This window comes from Rhyacophila brunnea, unplaced genomic scaffold (assembly GCF_057557595.1).
Source record: "Rhyacophila brunnea isolate RB1 unplaced genomic scaffold, BYU_Rbru_1.0 scaffold_1, whole genome shotgun sequence".
Classification (NCBI taxonomy): domain Eukaryota; kingdom Metazoa; phylum Arthropoda; class Insecta; order Trichoptera; family Rhyacophilidae; genus Rhyacophila; species Rhyacophila brunnea.
In genome coordinates this window covers 64769007-64780687 of record NW_028232751.1, presented here as the reverse complement: position 1 = coordinate 64780687, position 11681 = coordinate 64769007, and positions in this window count along the sequence as shown.

Here is an 11681-nt window from a genome sequence, read left to right as displayed (position 1 = left end):
CTGAACATCTAAGTGGCCCTGAAAATTTACTATCTGATATCAGTAGTGACTCTGAAGCTCTGTATCAACCTGAATCAAATCAATCAAGCTCATCAGAAGACTTAGAGGAGTTTGCTATGCAGTCTGACACCCATGGTGACGAACCTACTGAGCAAGTCAATCAAAGAAAACGAAAAGGGCAAAGCAATAATTGTAAAGAGTGGAAGAGGCAAAAAAAACTCTCAACTGCTTAGACTATAGATACATCTCAACTGCTCAACTCAACTCAATCAGCTCAACTGCGATTGCTAGGCAAGTCTTATGCAGGTTTTGAGAAGTATGAAGAGTCCGGCAAGGGCGGCAAGTATAGACAGAAAAGTTTGGTATCTTTGACATACGACCTATTGCATTTACCACGACGTTATTCAAAAGAATTACACTAAACCTACTGTTTACCCGTCTTGGATAGGCATTTTAATAATCAGTGACGTCAGGTGAGAGTAGGCAGGTCATGCGTTCCATAGGGGCACATTATAAAGGTAGGCATATGAAGGAACATAAACATATTACAATAATCTGTGGCCTTCACGGTGCAGTGCGAAAGACGTTGGCCTTTTATCCGGGAGCTCAGTATTCAGGATGAGTACACAATATATCTATGTGATTTTGTCATACCCTGGGTGTTTGTGTTTGTTTCACTTCTATTACTAAATATTAAACTGTTAAACTAGGTACACTACTGTCATTTTTGCCTCTAAGTATGTTGGAGTAGTAGTGTGGCTTTCATTGTGGGCGGTAGGGGTTTTAAAAATATTTTAACAACTCTATATATATAAAAATCTCGTGTCACGATGTTTGTGGTCGAACTCCTCCGAAACGGCTCGACTGATTTTTATGAATTTTTTTATGTATAATTTTTAGGTATGAGAATAGGTCAACAAGTATATTTCATACCGCTAGGTGATTCGGGTATCTCTATCCAGAAAAAAATTTCTTTAAGGCTCGACCGATTTTTATGATTTTTTTTATGTATAATTGTTAGGTATGAGAATAGGTCAACAAGTATATTTCATACCGCTAGGTGATTCGGGTATCTCTATCCAGAAAAAAATTTCTTTTATTTTTTTGACAATTTTTTTTTTGTATTTTTTTTTTATTTGGCATCAAAAAATACGTATAACCCTAAATTTTCACCTTGCTACCTCCACTCTCCCATTTTTTAATCGCGATTTTAGTATTTTTGTATGAACAAATGAACCGTCGTTCGTATTTCAAACAGAACGAAATTATTTATGTTGTTGAATGACAGATGGCGGTACGTCCGAGAAGAATTCACGAGAAGCGTCACGTTATTTTGACAATTCATTCGGCATATCACAAGGCAGTGTGTGCAAAATGTTGTACGATTTATTTTAATTTATCTATTTGTGTGTGTGTGTATGTGTTGTGTTACAGTGTACAATGCCAGCAAGACGTAAGGGGGCCTATTTGAGCCGTCAAACGAATAAAGCAACAAACATGCGAAACATTAGAGCAGAAATCACAGACGAACAAATCCAACAAGATAACGAAAATGTGCGTGTGAGCATGTCGCGATTGCGTGAATCTCAATCACAAGAGGCACAAGCTGAAAGAAATCAACAACAACAATTGGAACGGAGACAAGCGCGCCGGTTTGCAGTTAACACGCGCAGAGCAAATGACCGACAACGCCAACAAGTACATCGAGCATTATCCGCTTCGTTCCTTCGTCTTGCATTCGAATACGAGCCAGATATTGAATATTCCGCTCATCCGAAAGTGCTGATTGGTGCTATGGACAAAGAATGTCCCCATTGTCATGCGCTAAAATTCAAACATGAGTCAGCCGGTATGTGTTGCGCATCAGGAAAAGTGCAACTACCAGAAATTGAGACACCACCAGAACCATTGAACGGCTTGCTCATCGGCACGGATCCAGATTCAAACCTGTTCCTGAAATCCATTCGCACATTCAATTCATGCTTCCAAATGACTTCTTTCGGAGCTACAGAAATAGTTCACAATACTGCGGCAAATGGTCAACAATTCCATTCAACGTTCAAAATCAAAGGCCAAGTGTACCACAAAGTAGGCTCATTGCTGCCAATGCCAAACGAACCACATAAATTTTTACAAATTTACTTCATGGGCGGTGAGGACATCAATCGCGTAGATGCACGTTGCGGCTACAATAACCTCAATTTGCCTAATGCTAGGCGCATCGTCGGCGAACTGGACACCCTATTGAATGAGCACAACGAATTATTGAAATTCTTCAAATCATACATGCACGAATTGCAAAGTGACAACCACGCTATTGTCATCAATCCTGATAAAACACCAGCTGGAGAGCACGTGCGTCGATTCAATGCGCCTGGTGTTGACGACGTTGCTGGAATCATGGTTGGCGACCGCACATCGCCGCGAGAAATCGTGATTCGAAGAAGAAACAATAATCTGGAGTTCATCGCTGACACACACCGTTCATACGACGCTCTCCAATATCCGCTAATTTTCTGGAAGGGACAAGACGGATATTGCATAAACATTAAACAACGTGATCCCGCCACAGGTAATTCATTCATTATAAACATCATTATTCATTTTGAATTAATATTTATGAATGAATTAATATTTTTGAATATGTTGTTACAGGAGCCGAAAAAGCCAAAGTGGCAGGAGATTACATCTTTGCTATTGCCAGGCCAAAATGCAATACATCGTCATGATATTACAGCACGTGTGTTCAAACAAAAATTGAAGTCTTTAATGAGCTTCATTACAAAATTACACGTATTCGGTCCCACACGTTGCTGGATGTATTCGGTAGAATGGCAAAAGCGAGGATTACCTCATGCACACATTTTGATTTGGTTAGTCGACAAAATACGCCCTGAAGAAATCGATAGTGTAATTTCCGCGGAAATTATAGATCCGTCTACTGATCAACTACTGTTCGATATTGTTACCACAAACATGATTCATGGCCCATGCGGTGATCTGAATCGTTTATCGCCTTGCATGGCAGATGGAAAATGTACAAAGCGTTTTCCTAAACATTTCACCAACGACACGATCACAAATGTCGACGGATATCCAATGTATCGTCGAAGAAATACTGATAATGGCGGACAATCATTTACACTAAATATCAACAACGCAGACATTGACATTGACAATCGTTGGGTGGTACCATATTCGCCTCTGCTGAGCAAAACATTCAATGCTCATATCAATGTTGAGTTCTGCAGTTTGGTGAAGAGCATCAAATACATTTGCAAGTATGTGAATAAAGGCAGCGATATGGCTGTATTTCAAATTCAAAATACCGATGTGAATGCTCCTCGATTGAATGACAACGACGAAATAATGCGCTACCAAATTGGCCGGTACATCAGCTCCAATGAAGCTGTCTGGCGTATCTTTGGTTTCCCAATTCATGAACGGGACCCAGCAGTTATACATTTAGCCGTCCATCTTGAAAACGGCCAGCGCGTATTTTTCACCAACGAGACAGCAATTGAGCGTGCCATAAATCCACCAAAAACTACACTCACCGAATTTTTCGAATTGTGTAATCGTGCGGATACTTTCGGTGCCTTTGCACGAACATTACTCTATTCCGAAGTACCTCGCTATTTCACATGGAATCAAACAAAAAAATGGATGCCCCGCAAGCAAGGCACACCAATTGTTGCGTGCCCCGGCCTATTCAAATCAAACACTTTGGGCCGAGTATATACAGTCAATCCAAGGCAGATTGAGTGTTTCTATCTGCGACTGTTGTTGGTTAATGTCACCGGCTCATTATCATTTCAAGATATACGCAAAGTGAATGGGCAACAGTATCCAACATATAAAGATGCATGCCTTGCACTCGGCTTGCTCGAAGACGACAATCACTGGGACGATATGCTTGCTGAAGCAGCATTGGGCTGTACAGCAACACAAATTCGTCTACTATTCGCTATAGTGTTGACTACATGTTTCCCGGGACGAGCAGACACGTTGTGGGATAAGCACAAAGATTCAATGACTGACGATATATTGCATCGAATTCGTACACGGCGCAACGTTCTAACGATTACATTCAGTGACGCTATGTACAATGAAGCATTGATTACTATCGAGGATCTTTGCGTTGTCATTGCCAATTTACCACTCAGTCATTTCGGTATGAGTTCGCCAAATCGAAGTACTTCTGATTTAATGGACACCGAAATGAATCGTGAACTGCAGTACGATACTGCAGAAATGGCAGCGATTGTTACTCGCAATGTCCCACTACTGACTCATGAACAAAAAATCATTTACGACCGCATTATGCTGGCAGTTTTGGCGGGACAAGGTGGATTCTTTTTTTTGGATGCACCAGGTGGAACTGGCAAAACATTTCTCATTTCGCTAATTCTCGCCAAAATACGATCAAATAATGGCATTGCATTGGCTGTTGCATCATCTGGCATTGCAGCAACTTTATTGGATGGAGGCAGAACAGCTCATTCAGCATTTAAGCTGCCACTGAATATTCATAATAACCCAGACGCAATGTGCAATATAAAAAAACAATCGTCCATGGCCACAGTGCTGAAACAATGCAAAATTATCATCTGGGATGAATGCACTATGGCACACAAACATTCTCTTGAGGCGTTGAACAGAACACTTAAAGATATAAAAAACAACGACAAACTATTCGGCGGCACTCTATTATTCCTTTCAGGTGATTTCAGACAAACACTTCCCATCATTCCACGTTCAACGTACGCTGATGAGATCAACGCTTGCTTGAAATCATCGCCACTGTGGCGTAATGTTGAAAAGGTCCAGCTAAAAATAAACATGCGCGTGCAAATGTTACAAGATCCATCTGCTGACACATTTTCGAACCAATTGTTAGATATCGGCGATGGAAAAGTTGCTGTCTATGAAAATACTGGATGCATAAAATTGCCCACTAATTTCTGCAGAATCGTTGATTCGCAAAATGCTCTCATTGACCGCATATTTCCCGATGTACGCACACAATACATAAATCATGCGTGGCTAGCAGAAAGAGCCATTTTGGCAGCAAAAAATGTGGACGTTGACGATTTAAACTTCAAGATACAGCAGTCATTGCCAGGCGATTTGGTATCATACAAATCGATCGATACAGTTTGCGATGTCAACGAAGCTGTAAATTATCCAACAGAGTTTTTGAACTCACTGGATTTACCAGGCATGTCAACACACCTTCTACGACTGAAAGTTGGATCTCCGGTTATTTTACTTCGGAATTTGAACCCACCACGGCTGTGCAATGGCACGCGATTGGTCATTAAAAAATTGATGAAAAACATTATCGAAGCCACCATTTTGAATGGCAAATTCCAAGCCGAAAATGTTTTGCTGCCACGAATTCCAATGATTCTTACAGACGTGCCAATTGAATTCAAACGCGTTCAATTTCCTATTAGATTGGCATTCACAATGACAATCAATAAGTCGCAAGGCCAAACTATGTCTGTTTGCGGCTTAGATCTGGGCACACCATGTTTTTCACACGGACAATTGTACGTGGCATGTTCTCGCGTGGGCAAACCATCGAGCTTATTCGTGTTAGCTAAAGACGGACTGACAAAAAATATTGTACACTCAATTGCTCTTCAAAATTAATATTGATTTTCTTTATTTCATTTTCCTACTTTAGGATAAAAAAATTATAATTTTTTTTCACTTTACATTTAACTTTTAAGAGATCAAACAATGAATATGTTATCGGCGGTCATCGTCTACAGTGCTCCATTCCTCTTTCTGTCATAGATATCATCCCCACACACTTACAATACATTCGTTATTTTTTATTTAACAACCAAAATATTTACTAGAAATAATTTAGATGGCAGAACAACGTTTGCCGGGTCAGCTAGTCGCTACCTTAGTATTGGTTTGTGACACAGACCACTTTTATCAAAAAAAACTTTTTTACGTAAAACGATCATTGAGTATTGTTATATTACATATCCAGTGACAAAAGACGGAAAAATATTGAAATAAACTAGTTTTAAGTATATTTTTGTTCCAAATCCATAAAAATAATACAAAAGATTGGATTGGTTTGTTCCATATCCGGATATAGAACAAACCAATAGTATTAATTCGCTACGCTATATTATAAGTTGTATTGGTTTGTTCCATATCCTTTTCAACCAATGGCATTGCGCATTTTATCTGGAAGAATGTGGACAAAGAACAAAACAATACATAATTTAGTGAGTTTTTTTAGTCATAGTTACATTTAGTTACGTCATGCATAACGTTTGACTGGCTTTAATTTGTTTGTGATTCGTCTTGTATTGTTATAAATAGATATTTTAAAGTAAATAATGGATTTTTCTCCATCTCCCCGTAGAATTTCTGATAATATTTGATTTGGAAAATGTTTTTTTCTCTTCCGAAGGCAAACGTATAATTTTTTAAGTCTTAACTACAGCTTATTGCAATATAAATAAAAATGTATACGATTGTTTTTGGCACGAATTCCTGAATGGCAGATCTGGAAATATTTTGAAAATACTGCCGCAGATCATTCGTGACATTCCAACCGTAAATCATATAGGTACTTAATAATTTTATGGCCGGATAAAAATGTGTAGGTACCTCAAAATAAAAATTTCGTTATGTCAACTGCTCTCCTTGATATAGGTATTTTCTAATATTAACGTAATTGAACAAAAGTTTTCTGAACCTGGGCATGGAACATTACAAGAGGTATATACTGCTCATAGCATAATTGAACGTTTCCTAAGAAATTGGGAGATTTATTCTCCATTTTCATTGATTCGGTAGGTACTCAGGTATATTGAAAATAATATCATCGAAAAAATATGTTTTTTTTAAGTTTTACAGATGTTAGAGGCTGATTTTTTCGACTACCTCCCAAGCCATTGCAGCCTCTTATGCTTTTACTAATATGCAATTCACAAAATTAAAGCATTTAAAATACGAAAAACAATCTATTCTGTCAAATGTGAAATGGAAGATGGATTTCAATGATGACTTCATTGAAATAAATTTGATTTGTCATAATATAATTATCCCTCCCAGTAGCTCTAGAAAAAAAATGGGTTCCTCTTCCTATACAAAATAGTAATTGCAATATTTTACCTCAAATTCCTATTTAAAAAAAATATGTTCCAACAGAAAACAAGAAAATCGTTGACATTGATTAGTCACAAAATGATAAGGATTTCTTCAAAGCATTATATGCAATAAAAATTAAATTAATTTTTTTTTCTGGAAACGTTCAATTGCCTTATTTCCCTTTATATTTCTTATTTTTTCAATGATATTGTATTATAATTTACATTATCTCCTTTTTCAATCACTTACCAAGATTAAGTATTTTAATATTCTTATTGTAACAATTTTTCTTATCGCAATTAATGATAAATATAATGACCTATAATGTGTCTATTATTATTGACGAAAACACAGTAACAATGAAATATTACGCGCATTGTAACACAAAAATAGGAAAAAATATTATCTTGGTTTGTTCCATATCCATAATTTGTGCCATATCCACAAAAACGAAAAACATTTTGCATTTTGTGGATATGGAACATAACAAAAACGTAAAATAAAGCATTACGGTGTATAAGTGCCATGTAAAATCACTATTTATAAGATATATAGTAGAATATAATAATATCCCAACAGAAAGTTTGTTTCTAAACCAAACGCAATCGTAGTAGTAAGCATGTGTACATGAAGTGCTCGTTTCCCGCTGATTATTGAAGTTATTTGAATTGGTCTGTGTCACAAACCAATAGTAGGCTAGCGTAGTGTATAAATAAAGATAGATTTAACTAGGTACAGTAAGTTGTTTTATAATGATTTACTCTGCCAAACATAGAGAAAGTTAGACATAAAGTATTTTGTAAGTAATTATTATTATATGCTTTAACTTGCTGTAATTCTGCTTTATAAATTTTATTATTCGAAATTTTACTACTAACAGAGATACAAAAGTGGGCGGTAGATATACAAAGGTTGACTGAGAGCAGTGGCGTTTTTCCTTGAAGCAGACGATGCGCTTACTTAACTAGTCCAGTCAAATTAGACCGAAAAATACGTTTTGGTTGCAAAAAGTGGGGTAGAAGATTTTTTTTCCCTCCTTGTATATATGATAGTAAATAAGAAAAGAACGAGTTTGCCAATTTGGATGACTTCGGCACAACTTTTGGCGGGTAAAAAACCGCAAAATTTTGGGATTTTTTTTGGTTTTTCACTTATATCTCAAAAACGGTCGGTCATAGCAAAAATATTGTGATATACAATTTTAAAGCTTATTGATTGAGATTGACTGGACTAAATTGGAAAGTATCAATATCATTGTTAAAAAAAGGAAAAAGTCCTGACAGCATAACTATTGTATTATTATAATACCCGTCTTTGTTATAGGAGTTGCCTAGAGTCATAAATTATTTAAGTTAAACATATGTCAATAATACGTCATTCTAAGCTTGTCCTCCGTGCTGACAACCGCTCTCGGTTTATGCACTGACGCTCATTCAATGTTGGTGTATTTAAAGATTGCAACACGTCTACAATGTGTGCTTCATTTTCGTAAGATACTCACACATTCAGTGTACTTACAGCCTCAAAAGTGTTGTTTTTCCAATACTCGATGCATGGCAGAGTTCTGTCACGAATATCATCTGTAAGGGATCTTGGCATTACGTTTGAGAGTAAACTGACATTTATTAGCCATATAGTTACCATTTGTAACAAGGCGCTTAAAATGTTGGGCTTCGTCATGCGTACTTCCCGGGTCTTTTCGGATGTTACGGTATTAAAACTTTTATTTAATTCTTTAGTTCGAAGCAGACTTGAGAGTGGGTCTATTGTTTGGGCACCGCATCAGTTGAAGTATGGCCTTATGGTGGAGAGGGTTCAGAAGAAATTCTTGAGACTCCTTTATTTGAGGTTGTACGGATACTATCCGTGGCTTTATCCAACTGACTTTCTCTTAGGCATGCTTACATACTGCAGTTTGCAATTTAGAAGAAATCTTTATTTAGCTATGTATTTTTTTCGACTTATACGAGGTATAAATGAGAACTCTGCCATTCTGGGCAGTGTTGACCTGTGTGTCCCTGATAACTATCTTAGAAATAGAGAACATCAGTTGTTTATTCTCCCAAGGTGCAGAAACAACCTGCCACTGGTAATGCCAATTGGGAGGGCGATAACTATGTTCAACGAAATTGCTTCGGGTGTTGATATATTCCACCTACGTGAGGATGAGTATAGGTGGACGTTATTTTATAAATTTTTAAAATAGGGTCTGCTTAACTCATCCGGTGTATTTCCATGTACCTATATAATTAATATTTTTGTATGTACATATTTCTACTGTTTAATAACATATTATCTATCTCTTTTTTATGTCATGTTGTGAACGTCTTAAACTTATAATTTGTAATGTCCACAATATGTAAAAATAAATAAATTGAAATTGAAATTGAAATTGAATTCTATTTATTAATCTGTTCTGTGGTTATAACATAACGTAATTTCAGTCTAATATAGATTCTGGGCCCCCAATAAATTTGACACTTGATATAGATTTTGTAAATGAGATGCAGGTAAGTAGATAATAATTATATATTCATTGTTAAAAATTGATTAGATAATAAAAATAATATGTTTCATTGATTTATCACATTGTATTTTATCGTATAGTAACGGATTATATTTTAATTTACGCCAATATTTATCGGCGATATGATTAAGTGCCTATACCATATCGCTATGTACCCACCTAATTAAATCCACGAAAGATATTTGAATATATTTTGTTTATTTGCTCGGACTGATAAGAGTGGTAAACCATAATCACTCAAATAAGATTTATTCTCTTCATTCCATATAATCTCTTTACATTATATGTAAATAGGTACCTACCTAAGATAACATAGTTGGGTTATCCTACATCGTTTATGATTTTTTTTTGGTTCATAAATACATAATAATATGTCTAAACACCTAATCAATATCTTACAAATATTAACTCTTGATAAATATTAATAAATAATCTTATTAAGTGGATACCTCGATGAAAGATGATGAATATTCATAATTATCAACAGGAAACAATTCACCGTTGGACAAATGCCCTAATTAATCATTACAATAAAGTTCGATAGTTTTGCCAGTGATAGAAAGCGATGAAATTTGCTAAAGGTAGACTCTAATGACCCGAACACATTACCGTCACTGCATGTCCTGTCACATGCGCTCACGGTAATAACAGTTTCGATCTCCTCTTCCTAAAATTTTTGAATTCCCGGCATAATTATAAGTTTAAGACGTTCACAACATGACACGAAACATTATTATAAAGAAGAAAGAAAAACAAAAGTAATAAAAGGGATAAAAATGACAATATAAAAAGAGAACATAATTAATATAAACATACAAATGCAGTGAAAATACAATTATACATATATATACTAATACCGACAGAACTGTCTGCCTTCAGCAAACGGCCCCTGAACGCTGAAGAATCAGTCCACCTTAGAGGGTTAGAGTGGCGTGATATAGACAGGTCGATCGGGATTGGTTGAGATACCCCGTACAATATGTCGCATAGCCTGTCGACGCTCCAAGGCCAGGAAGCAAACAGGATAAATAAAATTTAAAAAAAAGCAGTAGAAAAAAGACCTTTCGAGCGAGATGACGTTATGTTAAGAAGGAGTTGTTAAGGTGCGAGTAAAGATAATAATGTTAAAATAAGCTATTGTATTAAATTTAAGTTATTGTGAAGTTATTTTATATTTAAATATAACAGTTTTAACGTACGCTGAGTTATTTATTGTGAACCCTTCCTTACTCCCGGCAGTTAAGAAATAACGGGAAAGATGTATCAAAAAAAAATGTGGTGAAATGTACGAGGTAGCAATACCTAAGTTCAAAAAAGTACCAACACCGAGTGTGCTAAGGAAACCCTATTTTAAGAATTTATAAAATAGCGTCCACCTAAACTCACCTCACGCAAGTGGAATATATCAACATCCGAAGCAATTTGGTTAAACATTTTTATCGCCCTCCCAATTCCCATTACCAGAGGAGGGTTGGTTCTGCACCTTGGGAGAATAAACAACTGATGCTCCCTATTTCTAAGATAGTTATCAGAGACACACAAGTCAACACTGCCCAGAATGGCAGACTTCTCATTGATACCTCTCGTATAATTCGAAAAAAACGTAGCTAAATAAAAAAATCTCTACAGAGAGGTCCAGAAGCGTACAGAGTAACATAGCGTGATATGGAGACGTGCATACTATGCATAACGCGTACCTATAAAAATAGGAAAATTGGGTAAGACAACAACACATATACCCCTCCAAACCAAATCGCCCTGCACTACATCCGGTCTTAATCAATCGTATTACGAAACAGATTTGAATGTGAAGTATCATTAGTTATTTATACCGTTAACTATCTCACAAGCAATTACCCAAAAATGAGGGCACTCCGCACTCACGTGTGCTTTCACTGACTTTAAGTGAAGGGTAGTCATGGAAGAGAGGAGGACGCAGAAAAGATATAAGTAAATGAATAATACTCGTAAATACGCCAATAATATAGGTAAGTGTAGAATTCGCAGTAGACACCGATGAAAACCAATA